Source organism: Balaenoptera musculus, chromosome 5 (genome assembly GCF_009873245.2).
Source record: "Balaenoptera musculus isolate JJ_BM4_2016_0621 chromosome 5, mBalMus1.pri.v3, whole genome shotgun sequence".
In the NCBI taxonomy this organism is placed as follows: Eukaryota; Metazoa; Chordata; class Mammalia; order Artiodactyla; family Balaenopteridae; genus Balaenoptera; species Balaenoptera musculus.
The window spans coordinates 90,928,285-90,950,248 of record NC_045789.1 but is presented as its reverse complement, the minus strand read 5'-3'; the positions used below and the strand labels follow the sequence as shown (position 1 = coordinate 90,950,248).

At 37.5% G+C, this 21,964-nt stretch overlaps 2 pseudogenes; both read left to right on the top strand.

The window, feature by feature from the left end:
- Window positions 1–21,964, top strand: part of LOC118896014 — a 138,449-nt pseudogene that overhangs the window by 27,179 nt on the left and 89,306 nt on the right.
- LOC118896225 lies at window positions 10,796–10,912 on the top strand (annotated as a pseudogene).

Here is a 21,964-nt window from a genome sequence, read left to right as displayed (position 1 = left end):
GCATGGATCTAAATATACGTCTGCAAGTTTAATGAGCTATTTGAAAACATAAAAATCACATAGAAAGAGCTTGCTATCATGGGAATGATGGGAATAATAGCAATAGCAATAATATGTGCCTTTTTAAAACAAATCGTATTTGCCACCATGCCAGACATTTAACACGTGTCCTATATAATCTTTCCCTTTTTAAAAATAAGGACAGAGATTCAGAGAAGTTAAGTTGTCCAGGGTGAACTAGTATGTGGGAGTTCTAGAATTTTTTTTAAATTAGAGACAAAAAAATAAACCCACATTCCTGCTTAGGCAGATTGTAAGGAATTCTTGCCCATTAATTTGTGGGTTTGACATTCTTTAGGTGCTAATATCTGGATATGACCCACCTCTCTTCAGGTCTAGCTCTCTAAGTCTACCTACCCCCAGCTCTTTTCTCTTCTCCTGGGAAATGGGAACTAAGATTGAAAGCCCAGAGTCATGCCTAGGTATCTGAAGCATTGTATGATTCATAAATATTTGTTGAAATGGTCAAAGAAAGATCCAGCTGACTCTGAAGCTTGTGATTTTTTTACTCGTTACAAAAAGATGCCAAGAGAGACCTTCAAGATGGTGGAGGAGTGAGACGTGGAGATCACCTTCCTCCCCACACATACATCAGAAATACATCTACGTGTGGAACAACTCCTACAGAACACCTCCTGAATGCTGGCAGAAGACCTCAGACCTCCCAAAAGGCAAGAAACTCCCCACATACCTGGGTAGGGCAAAAGAAAAAAGAAAAAAACAGAGACCAAAGAATAGGGACGGGATCTGCACCTCGGGGAGGGAGCTGTGCAGGAGGAAAAGTTTCCACACTCTAGGAAGCCCCTTAACTGGAGGAGACGGGGGGTGGGCAGGGGGGAAGATTTGGAGCCACTGAGGAGAGCGCAGCAATAGGGGTGCAGAGGGCAAAGCAAGGAGATTCCCGCACAGAGGGTCGGTGCTGACCAGCACTCACCAGACTATACTAGAAAGCTACAGTAATCAAGACAGTATGGTACTGGCACAAAAACAGAGGTGTAGATCAATGGAACAGGATAGAAAGCTCAGAGAGAAACTCACGCACAAATGGTGACCTTATTTTTGATATAAAGGAGGCAGAAATATAAAATGGAGAAAAGGCAGCCTCTTCAATAAATGGTGCTGGGAAGACTGGACAGATACATGTAAAAGAATGAAATTAAAACACTCCCTAACACCATACACAAATATAAACTCAAAATGGATTAAAGACCTAAATGTAAGGCCAGACACTATCAAACTCTTAGAGGAAAACATAGGCAGAACACTCTATGACATAAATCACAGCAAGATCCTTTTTGACCCACCTCCTAGAGAAATGGAAATAAAAACAAAAGTAAACAAATGGGACCTAATGAAACTTAAAAGCTTTTCCACAGCAAAGGAAATCATAAACAAGGCGAAAAGACAACCCTCCTAATGGGAGAAAATATTTGCAAATGAAGCAACTGACAAAGGATTAATCTCCAAGATTTACAAGCAGCTCTTGCAGCTCAATATCAAAAAAACAAACAACCCAATCCAAAAATGGGCAGAAGACCTAAATAGACATTTCTCCAAAGAAGAGATACAGATTGCCAACAAACACATGAAAGAATGCTCAACATCACTAATCATTAGATAAATGCAAATCGAAACTACAATGAGGTTTCATCTCACACCAGTCAGAATGGCCATCATCAAAAAATCTACAAACAATAAATGCTGGAGAGGGTGTGGAGAGAAGGGAACCCTCTTGCACTGTTGGTGGGAATGTAAATTGATATAGCCACTATGGAGAACAGTATGGAGTTTCCTTAAAAACCTAAAAATAGAACTACCATACGACCCAGCAATCCCACTACTGGACATATACCCTGAGGAAACCATAATTCAAAAAGAGTCATGTACCACAATGTTCATTGCAGCACTATTTACAATAGCCAGGACATGGAAGCAACCTAAGTGTCCATCGACAGATGAATGGATAAAGAAGATGTGGCACATATATACAATGGAATTTTTTTTTTTTTTAATAAATTTATTTATTTATTTTTGGCTGCATTGGGTCTTCATTGTGGTACGCAGGCTTCTCATTGTGGTGGCTTCTCTTGTTGTGGAGCACAGGCTCTAGAGTGCAGGCTCAGTAGTTGTGGCGCACAGGTTTAGTTGCTCCACGGCATGTGGGATCTTCCCGGACCAGAGCTTGAACCCGTGTCCCTTGCATTGGCAGGCAGATTCTTAACCACTGTGCCACTAGGGAAGTCCCTATACAATGGAATATTACTCTGCCATAAAAAGAAACACAATTGAGTTATTTGTAGTGAAGTGGGTGGACCTAGAGTCTGTCATACAGAGTGAAATAAGTCAGAAAGAGAAAAACAAATACCGTATGCTAACACATATATATGGAATCTAAAAAAAAAAAAAACTTCTGAAGAACCTAGAGGCAGGGCAGGAAGAAAGATGCAGACATAGAGAGTGGACTTGAGGACACAGGGAGTGGGAAGGGTAAGCTGAGATGAAGTGAGAGAGTGGCATGGACATATATACACTACCAAATGTAAAATAGATAGCTAGTGGGAAGCAGCTGCATAGCACAGGGAGATCAGCTCCATGCTTTGTGACCACCTAGAGGGGTAGGATATAGAGGGTAGGAGGGAGACTCAAGAGGGAGCGGATAAGGGGATATATGTATACGTATAGCTGATTCACTTTGTTATAACGCAGAAACTAACACACCATTGTAAAGCAATTATACTCCAATAAAGTTGTTAAAAAAAAGAAAAAGAATATATATATATCTATATATATGTATAACCGAATCATTTTGCTGTATACCTGAAACTTACACAACATCGTAAATCAACTATATTTCAATAAAAATTAAGAAAAAAAAAGGATGCCATTAGCCCATTTTCATGAGTGCCAGGTTTAAATAGGTATTTAAGAGCATATATCAAAATGGAATTAATTAAAATAAGACATTTGAATTTAACTGACAAACAATTGATTTATGAGGCCTAATTCACGGAATATATTCAGGGAGCCCATTATTTTGCTTAGTTATGTTGGACAATGAAAATCTGTAATTTGTGTTTTATAAGAAAATAATGAAAATCAAATGAGTATTTATAAAATTCTTGGGTTGATTTGTTTCTAGAATTAGGCCAAAATTCCAGGAGTTGGGGTATTTTGCGTATCACATGATGTCACTGGGAAATAACAGATAAAGGCATGGTGCTCTTTGTAATTTTCATGCATCAGAGGCAGGTAAGAGTTAAAGGGTTTAAGTCTTGCAAAGGGTATTTCTTCTGGGCAACAGCAGTTTGAATGTAGGGCACTTTTTGCATTTTAAGCACTGTTTGATCCCTTGTCCCATAGTTATGTAATAAGAGAACTTTATTATTATTATTTTTTAAAGGGAAACAGGAAAAAGGCCACTGGAAAAAAATGCTTGCCTCTAGGGGAAGAGCTTTCATAGTGCATTTTGTCCAGGAGCCATTGCCCCCTGCCCCAAAGTTCTGGAACAGGATGGATGTCCTTCTCTCGGTACTGAGAGGCTAGAGGATGCTGCAATGCATCTCCAGAAAGAGTACCAGCCTTGTAGTCGTCAAGGAGGGCAGGGAGTCAAGGTGGGTTCCTAAAAGGACTATTTACTTTGATATCTCTTCTTAGGAGAGAGTGTAGCCTGGAGTCATAGGTACAAATACTGTTTTTCAACAACAACAATGAAACACTGCCTCCCAGCAAGTCAGTTTTAAATGCCTCAACTGCCATAAACATCCAAGAAATTTTCTCAACAACACTGCCAAACCGGAAGACCCAGGTTTATTATCATCCTCATTTTGCAGATAAGGAAACTGAGGCATAGAAAGGTTGAGTGAATTCTCTAAGGTCACAAAGGTAGCGAGGTGTAGAGATAAATTAACATAAAGAAAATATGAATTGAAAGACCATTGAGCGTAGTCAGAGCACAGAGTCTTGGATCAGTTACACCAGCTTACAATTTTAAGTTCACTAGTTACCAGCTCTGTGATCTTCTTAAACTCAAGGAAACCTCAGATTCTTCATGTCTAAAAGCGGTAGAATCAGAAAGCAGAAAGCATGTGATGGGGTTCAGGACAAGCTCTCGCTCTCCCAAAACATGGCACTTTGGAAACTGAAGGAGATTGAGAAAGTGGCAGAAACAGGAAGGTCTCTCCGATCTTCAGCCTCTGAAACAGGTCATAAAACATTCATGTGAGAGGTGTTCTCCCTATACCTGGAGGAAAGGAGCATCCTTATCTCAGAAGACAGAGGGACACTGAGAAGAATCTGAATAAGCAGGCCTTGCTAAGTTTTCCCCAAGTTAGCACATACTCCTTGACCTATCGTATTCCTCCACAACTGTCTACTCTTCATCAAACCCAGCATAAAAATACTCAGGTATTTAACCATTTTATCTGGCCTTCATTTCCTTACGAAGTCTCCCATGTCATGTAAAACTTATATCACATAAATTTGCATGCTTTTCTCTTGTTAATCTGTCTTTGTCAGTTTAATTTTCAGGCCCAGCCAGGGACCCTTAGAGGGTCAAGGAAAATTTTTTACCCTACACATGTAAAGTGCTTAGCAAAGTGCCTACCCCCTGCTGAGGGCTTAATACATAATAGCTATTATCATCATCATGATGCTTTTTCCAGTATACCATTCCGTCCTCCCAAATGGGCCTCAGATTAGCATAGTGACAATCAGAGGCTGAAGCCAGCCTAGATGAATGCAATGCTCTGATGGATGAAAAGCAGAGGAGAAGTTTTCTTTCAAAGGCAGAGAAAAGTGTCTTTCAGTAGAGGGAGGAATTCTGTGCATAAATGCCTGAACGCAAAGAGACTTAACTGAAAGATAAAAGAATAATTGCAGTAGAATAGCAGAGGCAAAAGCAGTTAAGACAAAAAGGACAAGTGTTAAACAGGACTACAGTAAATGAAGAGGGAGTCAGGAGTCTTTGTAGCTGAAGACATTATGATTATCAGAAAACAAACAACACAAGTACAGGGTTGGAGCCCAGAAGGTCAAGTCTCAGAACCAGGATTAAATTTCCTCTCACTATTTATTCCTAGAAGAATTTATCACTTCCCTGAATTATTAAGTCAGTAATTAACTGATAATCATGTTCTGTTATACATTATATTTGTACAGTCCACAAGTACAACACTCAGGGCACGCTCATAAAAGTAACTTCTTTATTTTCCCACTGTACCTTTACATTTACTAGTGGGGGTAGTTCTTCCCTTCTCTTTAGAAGAGAACACAGGTGGGCTCTGTTTGTCTGGTGGCCTTAAGTCTTATTATGTACTGGATATATTCTTTTTTAAATTGAAGTATAGTTAATTTACAGTGTTGTGTTAGTTTCTGGTGTACAGCGAAGTGATTCAGTTCTACATATATATACATACATTCTTTTTCATATTCTTTTCTATTATAGTTTATTACAAGATGTTGAATATAGTTCCCCGTGCTCTACGGCAGGACCTTGTAGCTTATCTATTGTACTGGATATCTTCTGTGTGTCCATTGGGATCCACTCTCCACCTTTCCCTGCTCGTGGCCCTGGGAGAAGACCTATATGGATGGCATGGTCCTTTGGCTTCAGTTTGGACTTGATCAACAGGAAGCATTAGCAGGAGATGGTAGAGTCCTGGTAGGAGGAGGGAGAAGACAAAGTATTTATTCTTCCTGTTCCCCCATCTACTGGATTGCAGTGGGTTGGCTCTACTAAAGAACTCCTCTCCTGCCAAGCAGCCCTCAGCAAGCCACTACTCTCTACAGGCTTTGGAAGCCCATTCTGCCCAAGCACCTTCTGTGGTGCTGACGACTTCCTGCTGCTGCAAGCCTGGAGGTTCTGTGCCATCCTTGTTGCTTTCCCCAGACCCTGCTCACCCCATAGTAAAATGTCCCTGTATAAAACTCTCCTCAATTACCCAGTTCGAGTGCCATCTGTTTCCTGCTGGGACCCTGGCTGATACATATGGCCACTTCAGTTGCAACACATAGTCTCATTTTGGTATTTAGAATAATTAATCTATGAAATAGTTAAAACTCCAAGTCCGATTTAAGGTTAAGTCCCTTTCTTAGCTCTATTGGAGGAGAGGTTGTGTTCATCTTCTTTTTTTCCCTGCTTCTCTGATTTCCGATTGTTTATCAAAGCTTCTGACCCAGTTAAACCTGGTTGACCTGGTTGAAGGCAAGGTAATGAAAAGGAAAGTTCTTAAGCTGGCTTCACAACATCCGATTTTGACAGATATTTAGATGATTCTTTTTCTCATGGACACATCTGTGGCTTCCAGAGACCTCCCCATGCCGGGCAGTAGCTGAGTACCACAGATGCATATCTCCCCCAGCCCATCACTTTCTCTATTCAGCCTCAGCTCCCATCTGTTGAGGAAAAGTCTGTTCTATAGAAGCATTTAGCTGCATTAAAGATGTTTGTTTTCAGGTTTTTGCCTTTTCTTAAGATAATTTTAATAACACATTTTTCCTCAAAAACCATTCTGCTTTATTTTCTGTTTACTCCAAGATTTAGTTAGAATTTTAAATAAAATCCAAGTGGATAGATTGGCTTATTCTTTGGTTGTTAAAAATCTTCCTCCCTTCCTCCCTCTCTCCTTCCTTCCCTCCCCCCCTCCCTCCCTTCCTTCTTCTTTTTTGTTTAATTGTCAGAGAATGTAGCCTGCGTGAGTTCTAATATTTGTGAATACTTCAAGGGTGTTTGAAAATAATTTTCTATTGCTGATTACCAGTCTTTGTTTCTCTCATTCATGTGTGTGTTTCATATGTGTATATACACACACATAAATATATATGTGTAAAGTCATACATAGACTTCTATCCATAAGAGAATAAGCTTATAAACTATATTAACCAAATTCTTTCTTTCTTTTTTAATTTCTGAGAGAGTTTCTCACTGTCTTAATTAAGTTTTCAATATATCCCAGCATTGGTAGCAGATTTTTTCTTGTATATTTCAAAACTCTATTGTTAGATGCACGAAAGTTCATGATTACTCTATAGTTTTGGTGGGCTATAAGCTTTATTAATATGAGCTTATTATTCTTTGTCTTATTTGATGCTTTTTCTTTGTATTCATTTTTATATCATATTAATATTACTAAATCTACTTTATTTTTATCAGTACTTACATGTAAATATTTTTTTCCTCTTCATCTTTACCTTTGTTGAAACAGGACTGTTTAATGGATTTATAATTTTTATGATTACCAATATGGTTCAACTTTTTTCTGCCCTTTTATTATTTTATATCTTGTAATGTGATAGTTTCCTTTTGCTTTGCCCTCCCTCTCTTCTGTCCTTTTCCCCTTCTCATTGTATGTTTCTTTACTCTTTTTCCCATCTCCTGCAGTGTTTTCCAGGGGAGGTGCCGCTGGCATTTGTTCTGGCCATTCCTCGGTGTGTGTGGCTGCTCTGTACTTAGCAGGACCTCTTATTGGCCCTGTCACTAAATATCAACAGCATGCCGGTCACTGGCACGGTCAAAAGCACACGTGCATGTTTCCACATGCCTCCTTCCGTGGCATGCCCTCCTTCCTGCAAGCAGGTGCTGACTAGTTTGGGACCTAGTTCTACCATTTTCCTTCTCTTTATTACCTTTATTTTTCTAACTTAACTTTTAGTTTTATCTTAGTAACATACGTGCATAGTTTAGAAACTCAGATAGTACCGTGAGAGTTATAATACCCAACAACAAAAAAGGTCTTTTATGTCACTCCTCTCTGCTTCTTATTTATTTTCCCCAAAGCCAATGCTTTTGAGTCTTTTCAATTTTTCTAGGATTTACTTTATGTTTCTAAAGAGCATGCCTATACAGCTATTATTTGATGTTCTAGTTGAAAATATAACATACTAACTTCCTATTATGTCAGATTAGTTTTTTTTTTTAGGCCTGCTTACAGTATCTGCTCACAAAGCAAACTTTCTCTTCTCCATTTTCTAATGTGAGTATTTGGGAATTAAACAAATTTTGTTTAAATTATCATTTAGTTTTTGCATCACAGTTTTATGTAAATATTGCGTGCAAATGAGCCTAACATCCTATGACTTTCTTTTCTTGTACGGTTTTTATTTTTGCCTGAGAGTTAATACTTCGTTGTTGTTGGCTTCCTGTTCTGTGATTCTTTCACTAATTCATCCCCACACTGTCTGCCAGAAATGTAAATTACTTCTTGACATGTTCAAACACATCACATACTTCATCCATTTCTTTTGTTTTTATTTTCTTGGAGACATCCTTCTGGAACCCTCCATCCTCCTGTGCTGTGATAGTGAAATGCGTTTCCACTTGGTATGGTGGTTTTTCTTATCACTTTTGGGGCCCTCATCCCTTCTGAATTAGCTTCAGGCACAGGGCACTGTTTCTAGATCAGAGAATCTTTGCTCTCCACAACCTCAAAGTTTCACATAAAATAGTTATGTCTAATATTCTTAATGAATGTTAGTTGTAAAAATATATAAATGTTTTCATTTGAAAGTACATCAGGTCACAATTTTTGAATGGCAATTACTTGAATTTTTAACTGTATTTCCTCTTTTTTTAAAAAATTAATTAATTAATTTATTTTCAGCTGTGTTGGGTCTTTGCTGCTGCGCGCGGGCTTTCTCTAGTTGTGGCGAGTGGGGGCTACTCTTCGTTGCGGTGCACGGGCTTCTCATTGTGGTGGCTTCTCTTGTTGTGGAGCATGGGCTCTATGAGCGTGGGCTTCAGTAGTTGTGGCACGTGGGCTCAGTACTTGTGGCTCGCAGGCTCTGGAGCGCAGGCCCAGTAGTTGTGGCGCACGTGCTTAGTTGCTCTGTGGCATGTGGGATCTTCCCAGACCAGGGCTAGAACCCATGTCCCCTGCACTGACAGGTGGATTCTTAACCACTGTGCCACCAGGGAAGTCCTATATTTCCTCTTTCAAGTAAAGAATTTGCAATCACTTACCAACATGGAGACAGCTTTTCCACATTTCTGTGAAGCAGTGACATAGCAAACATCAACATTCCTATTTTATGTTAAGCATGCCACACAAAAAGCATTTTCCTAAGCACACACTGTTCCCATATGCCATTCTTGCTACTGGAGAAACAAAAGTAAGTGAGTGACACCTGGACCCTGCCTTGACAGAGCTCAAAGTGCAAAGGAGGCAAAAGATATTTTTAATGTTGACTCGACATTATGTGTTATTTGTCCAGTGTGTGATCGTGAAGAGTTAGAGAATGCTCTTGAGAAGAGGTTGTAAAGTAAGGTCATTTTGGGGTTTTGAAGGAAAAGTATATATACACACACACACGTCACACACTTATTTAGTTTTTGCTTGACGTGATTTCCTTTGTGCAGAGGACTGAGGTCTGTATAGATCTATGTCCTCACGAAGGGCATTGTCATGGCAAAAGTGAAAGTGACATGACACCATTTGTAATGACGGCTTCTAAACCAGGTAGCCGAGGACCCCACAGACCCAATCATGCAGGTCCAGACACTGAATCTTCATCACAGGCAAGTTTGCAAATATGAGTTAACTGCTTCCTACATGTGTACTCTGGCATCAAGAGCTGGCCACAGAAAGAAGGAAAAAGAGCAAATGGTCACTTTTTGTGTAAATTTTTAGTTAGTATTTATTGCATTGAGTCTAGAAGACTAGAAAACTAACACTTGCTGGACACTGGATACTGTCTGCCACCTGCCCTGCTAGACACTTTGGCTTTGGCTCAGTTGATCTTTATGAGAACCCTACAAAGTGGATATTATCTTCTCACTTCATATACAGAGAAGTCAAGTAGAGATGGAGCTGAAACTCCTCTATGCCAGCTTTAGAGCCTGTGCTCTTTCCGTAATCCTTTGCCGCCTTGGAAGTTTTTGATATTTTGATTTGTAGGTAATGTCAATATTTTACATTTTTTGTGGGAATCCTTTCTATGTCCTCATATGGTAAGAATTTCAGAGACAATTTTATTTTCTTCCAAATTACTAAAAAAACAAAATACAGGAATTTGTCATTTTTGCCAAAAATATTGCAACAACCTGCTAACTGGTCTTTGGGCTTCTAGTGCCTTCTTTCTGCAATTCACCCCCGCCATGGCCAGTGAATTACGCGTTTGCTTTTCCCTTATCAGAGCCACTGTTATAACTCCTACTCATCTTTCAACATCTGCCTTAAAATGTTTTCTCGTGGGCAAGTCTACCTGCCTCCCAATGACGGAAGTAACTCTTGAGTGCTTGCTTCTTGGTTCTCCCATAGTGCTTTTACATGATTTTAATATAGCTTTTATCTTAATGTAGTCTAAGACTTTATTTGTCTGATATCAACTAGACTGTGAGATCCTCAAAGGAAGGTAGATATTGCAGTTATTATTTGGGAAATGTACAGAGGTGGAACGAAACATTAATTCACAAAGAAAGATTTCATTTTGTCTAAGACTCACCTAAGTTGTAAGTAATGAAGGAGTTTAAACTGTTGATGTCGATAAGGGTAGGACTGGGGTATCATGTTTTGATAGTCACAGTTATTAGCTATGTGATATTGGAAAGTTACTCAATCTTTATATTTTGTTCTTATTAGTAATAGTAGCACATCTTCTAAGGGTTGTCATGAGGGGAAGAATGAGATGGCTGATGTAAGTTTTTGATATAGGAGTGATAGAAAGCTAAGGCTCAGTAAATGGCCCTTATTATGAGCAATGAAATGTATTATAAGATTTGTTTGTTCAAAAAACAATAGCAGGCTTTGTGCAGTGGCGGTATCGTAGCCAATGATGTTTATCCGAGGCGTGATTATTGCTAATTGAAAACTTTTCCCAAAAAACAATAGCAAAAAACATTTATAATTTATGTGTATAGAATCAAAAATAAAACTGATATCCACATACTCACCATATTTCTAGGACCCCCTCTTCAGTACTTTCTCCTTACCCCTTTTCCCAGAGGTACCCACTAAGATGAGTTTTGCATTTATTAATTCCTTGCTTTTCTTTATGATTTTAGCATGTGAGACTATATAGCTAAACAATTTCTTGTTTAGCTTTACATGTTTTGGACATTGTATAAATGGAAATACATTGTATTTTTTGCTTCTTCCCTCTCAATATTATATTTGGGAAATTTATTCATGTTGATACAGATGTGGTTCATTCATTCTTACCCCTGTATAGTCTTTCATTGTATGACTATTCCATAGTTTATTCATTCATTCATTGATTTGTTGTCTTGACAAAGGAAATTTGGGCTGTTTCCAGTGATGGTTTTTGTTGCTGCTTTGCAATCATGGTTATATATGTCTCCTGGTCTATATTTGTAGAAACAGGATATATGGTGGTATGTGAATTATGGGGTTTTGATATATGTGCTTCTTCAACTCTACTAGATATTTCTGTATTGTTCTCCTACCAGCAGTGTATAAACATTCTTGCTTTGCAACAATCTCTCTAATGCTTGATATTGCCCAACTTTTAATTTGTGCCAACTGTGTGGTTGTAGAATAGTATCTCATTGTGGTTTTCATTTGCATTTCCCTGTTTTTTAATGATCTCCTATGTGTTTTTAGATGTTTACTAGCCATGTGTTTCTCATTCTGTGAAGGAACTATTCACATCTTTTGTCCATTATTTTATAATCTTGTTGGTCTTTTTAATTGAACTATCCAAATACAAATGTGGATCTGTCTATCTTTGCAGTTCAATCAGTATTTGCGTCATGTATTCTGAATCTCTGTTATTAGGTGAATAAACATTTAAGATTGTAAATCCCCTGAATATATTGACCCCTTTTAATATTATTAAATGGTTTTCCTTATACCTGGTAATATTCTTGCTCTGAAATCTACCCTGGTATTAATATAGCTACTCCAGTTTTCTTTGATTAGTGTTAGCATGGTACATCTTTTTCATCCTGTCACTTTTAACCTTCTTTTGTCTTTATATTTAAAGTGGGTTTCTTATAGGCAGTATATAGCTGAGTCTGGTGTTTTAACCCATCTGATAATCTCTGCCTTTCAACTGGGTTGTTTAGATTCATTCATCTTCAATGATATTATTTATATGGTTAGCTTTAAGTCTACCATCTTGCTATTTGTTTTCTATTTGTTTCATCTGTCTTTATTCCCTTTCCCCTCTTTTTATCTCTTTCTCAGATTATTTTTTATAATTCCATTATATATTCTTTTGGCTTATTAGCTATAACTCATTTTTTAGCTATAAGTCTTGCTTTTTTTCTAATACATGCATTAACTAGATATCACAATGTTTTGCTATTTTTTGTGATTTAGTTTTTAGTATTTTCTGTTGACCACTATTATGCCTTCTTTATGTTTTAATTAATTAATTTTTTATTATTTTAGCCCTAGCATTTTTTTACATTTTATTTATTTATTTATTTATTTTAACAACTTTATTGGAGTATAATTGCTTTACAATGTTGTGTTAGCTTCTGCTATATAACAAAGTGAATCAGCTATACGTATACATATATCCCCTCATCCGCTCCTTCTTGAGCCTCCCTCTCACGCTCCATATCCTACCCCTCTAGGTGGTCACAAAGCGTCGAGCTGATCTCCCTTTGCTATGTAGCTGCTTCCCACTAGCTATCTATTTCACATTTGGTAGTGTATACATGTCAGTGCTACTCTCTCACTTCGTCCCAGCTTACCCTTCCCCCTCCCCGTCTCCTCAAGTCCATTCTCTACGTCTGCCTGCGTCTTTATTCCTGTCCTGCCCCTAGGTTCATCAGAACCATTTCTTTTTTTTTTTAGATTTCATATACATGTGTTAGCATGCCCTATCATTTAAGAAAAAATTTTTTTTGGCTTCACCACACGGCATGCGGGATCTTAGTTCCTGGACCAGGGATTGAATCCATACCCCTTGCAGTGGAAGTGTGGAGTCTTAACCACTGGACCGCCAGGGAAGTCCCTATTATGCCATCTTTGACTTTAAGCTATTCCGATGTTCCTTTTCAGATTTTTGAAAGAAAAAGCTAATGTTCTTTAGTTATTGAATTCTAACATTATTGGTCAGAGATTTCCGTCTGTAGTTCTCCAGCTTTTTGAAATTTATGGTGACTTTATTTATGGACCAATTTGTGCTCAGCTTTCATGATGTTTTTGTTTGCATGAAAACAATGTATATTTTTCAGTTGTAGCATTCATTTTTGTGTAATGTCATATATATCAATTAGATCAAGTTTGTTAATAAATGCTATCCTTATTCTCTCTTGGTTGAGCTGCTGAGAGAGGTTTTAGTACCAAGGTTATTCTAACCATGTGAAATCAGTTGAGGAATTCTTTCTTTCTTATTTTTTGGAATAATTCATGAAAGAGTAAAGTTTATTGGTTTTGTTCTTTAAATGTTTGCTAGAACTTGGGTTGATTAAAACCAAAGGTGGAGTTTTGGGTTATGGAGGTGTTTTTCTCAACTTTACATTTCAGTTGTGTCAATTTTTGCTTCACATGTTTTGAAACCAGATTCTTAGATGCATACATATTTAAAACAGCATTGTTATTATGTGGTGACCCACCTTATCTCTAGTGCTTTTTTTTCCCTCCTTGAAGTCCTTCACTTTTTTGGCGGGTGGATATCTTTCTCTATATTTTGACTTTCAATGTTTTTATATTCTTATGTCTTAGGTGTGTTGGTTAACAGTATGTCACTGAATTTAAAAAATATATATAGTCTGACAATCTCTGTCTTCTATCTGGGGAGTATAGCCCATTGATATATTGTTATAAGTGATTATATATCTTGTCATACCATCTTATTTTATGCTTTTATTTTTCTTATTTATTTGTTTACTTTTTATTATTTTCCTGCCCTCTTTTAAATGTATTTAGTTTTCCTCATTTAGCATAATGGTTAAGAGCATGGGCTCTGGAATTCAACTGTCTGAGTTAGAATCTCAGTTTTAGTACAAACTGATCTAAGCAAATTAATTTAACCTCTTCATTTCTCAGTTTCCTTACCCAAAAATGGGGATAATAATTGCAGTTACTCATAATATTGTTGCGAAGCATCAATATATATAAATGCTTAGAACAGAGCCTGGCACAGACTTGCTATATATGTGTTGGACTTGTCTTTAAAAAGAAATTACATTTTTTTCTTTAAGTGCTTACCCTAGAAATTTTAACCTGAATATAAAATATAACAAAGTAAAATGTTAATCAATATCTTTAGTCCCTTTCTAGACAGTTTATGAATCTGAGAACACTTTAACTCTGATTTCTTACCTTGGTGCCTATATATATATATATATATATATATATATATATATATTTTTTTTTTTTTTGGCCCAGCATTTTAGTTCTATCTAGTTATTCTTTTTAATTCTCACAAAACAGACATTTTATTATTGTTTTATACTTTAATAGCTTGTTTAGATTATCCACATATTTAATAATGTCTATTTTCTATGCCATCTTTTCTAATGTTTAATATAATTTCTTAAATTTATTTTCATGCTAACTAAAGTTAATATAGCAAAATAATTTAAAGAGTCAAAACAAGACTGTTTCAGAAACCATCAATCCCTTGTTCTCTTCCATGTTCCTCTCTCTAGAGGAAATCCCTTTTAATTCTTTTGGTTAATCCTTTTGACATTGACTTCTATATGTTAAATATCATGCTTATATTACTAGTTTTTGAGGTTTTTTTTTTCCTGTTGTAGGCATAACCTATTGACTTCTCCCTGTGAAAGATGAAGATTTACCCATTTGTCCACTTTTTCTCCCTCTTCCTTCCCACTTTCACCACCCCCATGCACAGTTAGAATGGGAATAATTGCTAAGTTGTTACAAAGCTTCAGTTTTGCACAATGAAAAGAGTTCTGGAGATAGATGGTGATGATCGCCCAACAATGTGAATGTACTTAATGCCACATAACTGTACCCTTAAACATGGTTGAGGTGGTAAGCTTTATGTGATGTGTGTTTTACCCCAATTAGAAATATTCTTGTCAGCTAGAGGGTATACTGAAATGTGTGTAGATTAAATGAAGAAGCATCGGTGGGCTAAAGATGAAACAAGGTTGGCAAAAGTTGGAAACTGCTGATGCTGAACCACAAGTACATGGGGCTTCACTGTACTATTGTGCATGTTGACAATTCTCTAGTAAATTTTTTAAAATTTGAAAAAATCAAACTAAATATTCTAGTAGTATAATATTCTTGAAGAAATAGGCTATGGGAAATAGGTTGGTTTCCCATGGACTGGTTACTCCTTGGGTTTGCTGCACAGCTACATCATTCCACAGATTTCTTCTGCCAGATTCCTCATTTCCTGGATCCTGGATCTTTCTCTTTCTTGGGTTTACATCATTGTTTTGGAGAAATTTATCCTCCAGTAATATCCAATGAGAGGAAAAATTTTTTCCAGTATCCTGTCAGAGCTCGTATGTCTGCTAAAATCTTTTTCCATTCTCACACTTAATTAATGGTTTGAGAGCTGAGTTGTGGTTACAAATATTGAGGAGTAATTTCTCTCCCACAGGCTAGCTGCTTTGTTGTCTCTTTCTTAGGCAGAGCTTGTTGTTTATTCTGGCACCGTATGTGAAGTCCTTGCATCATCAGACTTATGTGAGCATCTTACCACAGGCTTCCCATTTTGGTGAGCTTTAGACTTTGTCTCTTTTCTCCCTTGTCCCACAGGCCATTAAAATGCAAGCTCACATCATCTGGCCTTCTCAGATGCTCTCAGGACAAAAGCCTGTATCGCTACTCACTTATGCTTCTGAATTACCTCTCACTTTGAGCCTGTATCGCTACTCACTTATGCTTCTGAATTACCTCTCACTTTGATTTTGGGTTCCCTAACATCCTGCCAGATCTATGGCACATTTAACAATACATTTCCCATATTCCATCCGGCAATTGTAGTTGTTTGAAGGATTGCTCAGGATAGGTAGTCTGCCTGGAAATGGTAGTCTTGTTCCTCATAAAGAACAATAAACTTTTAATATGTGGACATAATAACATCTTGAGAAGATCCCTAATGAGCAAATGAGTTATTAATATCATTCATTCAGGAAAATTTACATTCAAGTACTAATGAGTACTGGCCACTATATAAGTTTTTTATTTTTTTAAAGGCCACTGTATATTTTTAAATCAAAATTTCACTTATAATAGTTAATTTGCAATTCATATTCTAGTTCTCATAGAAACAATGTTGTTTACATGTGCTTCATCTAGTATACATCTAGAATGAGCTACTCTACATAAGTACATTTTCCTGCTAAATGACATTTACCTCTTGCAATTGTCAAAACTTGTTTTAAGCACTTCAGATGGACTGTTTTCCAAAATGTGTAAGTCATGTTATGCATTTCTTAGGCTTCATAAATTGAGTAGCATGGGCATCAGATGACTCTTCCTTCATTAGTCAGTCATTATTACTAAGAGCAGTGTGGTCCAATGGAAGGACTTGGACTTCAACGTCAGACAGATCTGGAGACACATCTTGGTTCTACTACTTACTAAGAGTGTGATCTTAGGCAAGTCACAATCAGTAATGTGGTGAAGCCAGCTTGTACTGGCTCACCAGTGCCTACTGTTAAGTTTTCAGCAATTTTATATGAGCTGATTCTTAAACACAGCCAGCATTAAAAATTCACTTACATAAACTTATAAGTAAATAATTTATATTAAAAAGGGGTAATAAATACTCAAAATCCATACTTCCTCAATATTTTACTACATTTATTATTAGCTATGCCCTTGAAGCTGTTTAGATTTCTTGTATCTGTGTAGAAGAAATACTATATAATGATGTGCCACTGCTCATCTTTTTGCAACTCTGCCTTCAGTGCTGTCACATTGGTTGCTTGAAATTGGTCATGTGTAAGTATTTATACCAGTGGAAAAAGTAAATTTTTGTGTGTCATGTCTGTAACTGTTATATTGTGAGTAGGACAAAAAATTCAAGGAAATATTCTTCTGCTGTTTGAAAACTATTATCCAATTCAGCAAAGAAGTTGCTCATGTCACTGATGAACAAGTGAAATTCTGGTACATCTTTGTTATTTTCCTTTCATTGTGCTTGTTAATTTAAGCAAAGATATCAGTCAACAGTCATGTGAGGACTACTCATATTTGTCAGATTGTATGTTGCAGTTTGTCTCCCGATATAAGAGTTTGGCAAAAATCTAAACAAGCATTGTATGAGAATCAATTGGCTATAAGGAATTTACAGTAAAGAGCATTGCATATTATTACTTGGAGATGGTGTATTACATGTCCTTTATATCAATAAAATTTATAATAAACATATATACATATAGGTATATACATTTTTAACATATAGCCACTTGTTAACATTTACCAATACACTATGCCTAAACTCTCTGAGGTTAAGCTTCTTCATTTATTGTAAATCTATTAACCAAAACTATAAGCACCATGCTTGACCAAAATTGCATTTTAATATTCATACCTATTTCATTCTGAGATTGAATACCAGTATTCTTTTTCTTCCTCCCTCTAAACCCTATATACAGACATAACTTGAGAGCCATTGGGATGTATAAAACTTTTTGCCTCTATTTGACATGGCTCCAGAGTACAATTTTTAATATTCATGATTTCTTTATATAGATCTTTAGTACCCTACCTTGATATCAACTGTGGTTTTTGCTTTTGTCAGAGCTCCTTCTTTTAGCAGCCTCTCCTGTCTCCTCATGGTTCTCTCCCATAAATTATAGCCCAGGTTGTCTTTTTGTTGGTCTGGAGACTACATCTAATCCTATTAGAATTGTGCAAAAAATATGAGTAAGTAAATGCTAAATGAGGATCGAAAAAACTTTTCTATAATTGCTTTAGTCTATTTACTCTAGCTGTGACTTCCTTTCTTACATGAAAGTCATTACAAACTATTTTAGGTATGTAAAAAGGATTGTGGATAATGTAATCAACAGCCTCTCATATACCTGTTAGCCAGCTTAAGGAGTGAAACATAAGAGATGCAAAGGGCCCTCAGGCTCCTCCTTGTTTCCATTTCCCTCCATTTTCTACTCAAAGACAACCACCAGCCTGAACTGATCATCCCCAGGCATGCTGTTGTATGTTTACCTCATATGTCTGTGTTCAGAAAATCCATGTTTTGTTTTACATATTTTGCAAAAAACATGATAAAAGTACTGTATATATTCTTTTTAAAATTAATAACCTTTATATTTTAGAGCAATTTTAGATTTACAGAAAAATTGAGCAGAAAGTACAGAGTTCTCATATATCCCATTCCCCCAATTTCCCCTACTATTAACATCTAGCATTAGTGTGGGACGTTGGTTACAAATGATGGGCGAATATTGATACATTATTATTAAATAAAGTTCACAGTTTATGGGCTTTGACAAATGTATAATGTCATGTATCCACTATTACAGTACCATACAGAATACAGTTCACCCATGAACAAGTCAGGGTTAGGGGAGCAGACCCACAGCACAGTGGAAAATCCATATACAGTTTTAGTAGTTTCACTGCCATAAAAATCTCCTGTGTTCCATGTATTCATTCCTGTACACATTCTTTTGAATCTTGATTTTGTTTGTTTGTTTGTTTGATATTATAGTTTCGAGGATGTCTTAGTCCATTTGGACTGATCTAACAAAATACCATAAACTAGGGGGTTTGTAAGCAACAAACATTTATTCTTCACAGTTCTGGATGCTGGATGTTGGGGATTAGGGTGCCAGCATGGCCAGGTGAGGGCCCTCTTCCACATTACAGACTTCTTGTATCCTCACGGGGCAGAAGGAGCTAGGGAGCATGGTGGGGTCTCCTTTTAGGAGCACTAATCTCATTCAGGAGGGCTCCACTCTCATGACTTAAGCACATCCCAAAGGCCGCACTTCCTAATACCATCACATTGGGTGTTAGGATTTCAACCTCTGGATTTGAGGGGACACAAACATTCAGACCAGAGCAGAGGGTTATCTATGCTCTGATTCATTCACTTTAACAGCTGATTAGTGTTTCCTCTCTATGGATATACCCAAAATTAATGATCTGTTCTACTGTTGATAGGAAACAGGTTGTTTCCAGGATTTTTTTATTACAAAAAACTCTGCCTCAATAATCTCATATAATCTCTTTGTGAAAATACATGAGCGTTCCTCTAACGTATGCCCTTAGAAGTAGAATTAGGGAGTCATGAGATTGTTAACATTACTCCTTTATACCATAAAATGGATTCTAACTACCATTTTAAACAAAATTTCTATGTGAACAGGGATTTCAAATCTAATGTAATTTTTTACCTTCTGTCCCTTTAATGTGTGACACTCTCTCTTACCTCTGGGCTTATTCTGACCCTGGCTCCTCTTTCTTTTAAATTTTCCCCCCACTCCCACCTCTGAGAAATTCACCTTGATGAGTCAACATTTCCTTTAGATTTCTGTCTAGAAGCCATTTGTCTAAGAGACTTCGGACTCCTGCCCACATCTGGATAAACGCCCCTCCCTGGCTTTCATGCAATGGTCCTTGCGTTGGCTGTTTTATAATCGCGTGTAAGTTCTCCAAGGACCTGAAGCACAGCAGAGTTCACCGTGGTAGCCACTGTGCTTAGCATAGAGCCTGACACATTGCATTTGCTAAATTAAGGGAGGTATGAAGGAATGAATGTAGGATACCAATATCATCCCAACAATGGCAAAAACTAACCTCCTCTCCACAATAGTTGACTGGACCATCTCAGGCTCCGTGGTCAGATGACAGGAGGCTAGGGTTCAGGTGTGAAGGGTCAAAGATAAGGTCCCGAGACTGCTTTGTGCACAACGAGGACAAGGCATGTCAGTCATGGCCAGGAGAAATGTTCACAAGGAGGAGATGTTTTAAATTCAGACACTCATAAGCTGAGCCCTGCCTCTGTCTACCAGCTGGGAGATCTTCAGATAATGAACCGTGAAAGCCTGCTATGCCACGGCATTATGCAACAATTTTTCATTTGCCACCAGTCAGCTTCAGGGATCAAGGACAGCTGAACACATAACCCACTCATGCATGTTATCTTAAAGGCATATTTTAAAGTTATCAATATGATACATTGAGTTAATGAGGGATGTTCTTTGAGTGACAAATATTTACATTCCAAATATGCCTCTTGATGTCAAGAGTGTAACTGTTTCATTTTCTTCTTTTTCTCAGGAGGCTGGGATACAGATGGAAAAGGCCCTTGTGTCTGGGACACATTCACCCATCAGGGAAGAGACAGAGTTTTCAAGAACCAGACTGGCGATGTAGCTTGTGGCAGCTACACTCTGTGGGAAGAAGGTTTGAAATGTATCAAACAGCTTGGATTGACTCATTACCGCTTCTCTCTTTCCTGGTCACGTCTGTTACCTGATGGGACGACAGGTTTCATCAACCAGAAAGGCAAGTGTTTCTTAAAAATAGAAGGTTGCAGCTTTAATTCAAGGTTATTGCTACAGCCTGGCATAATTAATCCAGGATGCTACTTTGCAGTGTAGCTTTGAAATTGCAAGTTTTAGAGTGATTATAGGATAAATTTTTTGAAATGGGTTTGCATTAGCTTTCTCAGGACTATTCTAGCTTCCCTCAACTGGAGATCTTTGTTGGGAGGGGTGGAAATAGATGGGCAGGAAGGGGGTTGGAATAAGTGTTTTATTTATGCAAGATGTTATTTGACTGTTGACCTGAAGGTGAATTTCCAAAAGTTGTGTGTAAACTATTTTGAGTTGTGTTATGCTGTGATGAGTCATGAAAAGCCCTGTGGAACTTGAGAAGATTCTGAGCATTTCAATTGAAGCTGAATTAGTGGAGCTGATTAACTAGCACAGAGGTTAGCACGAGAGCCCCTGGAATCTGTTTACTTGGGATTAAGTGCCAGCGACGTCACACGATCTATGTAAGCATCTCCTGGGCATCGCTTGGTGCCTCAGTTTCCCCATGAGTAGAAAGGGATACTGTAATAGCTTCTACTTCAGAGTGTTGTTGGAAGATTAAATGAAATAATCTTTTAAAGTGCTTTACACAGTAGTAGCTGGTATAGCATAAAAGCATTCAGTAGGTGTTAGTTATTATTCATGTTATGCCTTGTAATGAAAAAGACTACTGCCCTATTCGAAAGCCTATTATTTATAAGGCATTTTACATACATTTTCTCTAAACCCCACAAATCAATGAGGAAGATATAAGTATCACATTTTACAGAGGTGCATGTTCAAATCCAGATATTTTGTAAATTTGTATTTTTTGGTGGATCCGGAATTTAAGCCTAAGGTCTGGCTAACTCCTTCCACACAACAGGGTTAGCAGACTATGACCTGAGGCCAAACTTGGCCTGATTCCTATTTTTTTTTAAATAAAGTTTTATTGCAATACAACCGTGCCCATTCATTACGTATAGTTGGTTGCTTTCCCAATGTAATTGGTAGAATTGAATAGTTGGGGCAAAGACAGTACAGCATGCAAAGCCTGAAATGTTTACTATGTGGTCCTTTATAGGAAAAGCTTTGTAACCCCTGCGTCACAATTTAAAGACTTCTCAATAAAGAACCGTTATTGCTCCTTTGTTCTGGAAAAGATTTCACATTACTCCCAGGGTTGGGACTAGGTGAGGCAAGGAGGGACCTAACGTGGAAAATTTGAGAGGCATGTACTTTCAGCATCTCACAACTGCAAGGTTGTGCATGAAGTCACCTGCTTGCCTCACTACACTTCCAGCCCAAGGGGCCGGCATAGATATTGAGGGGTTCTTTTTGAGTAAGTTATCTGATTTCCTACATAGTGAGAACAACCTGTGATAACAGTTCCTAGGTGGACTTGAGCACTTGCACTGTAATGTGGGAAAATCTCTGCATTGTGAAATGGAACCACAATTTATGGACTCACCCGTAGCATGTGGCCTTAAAGTAGCCTCCCCCAGATAAGGACAATGCAAGATT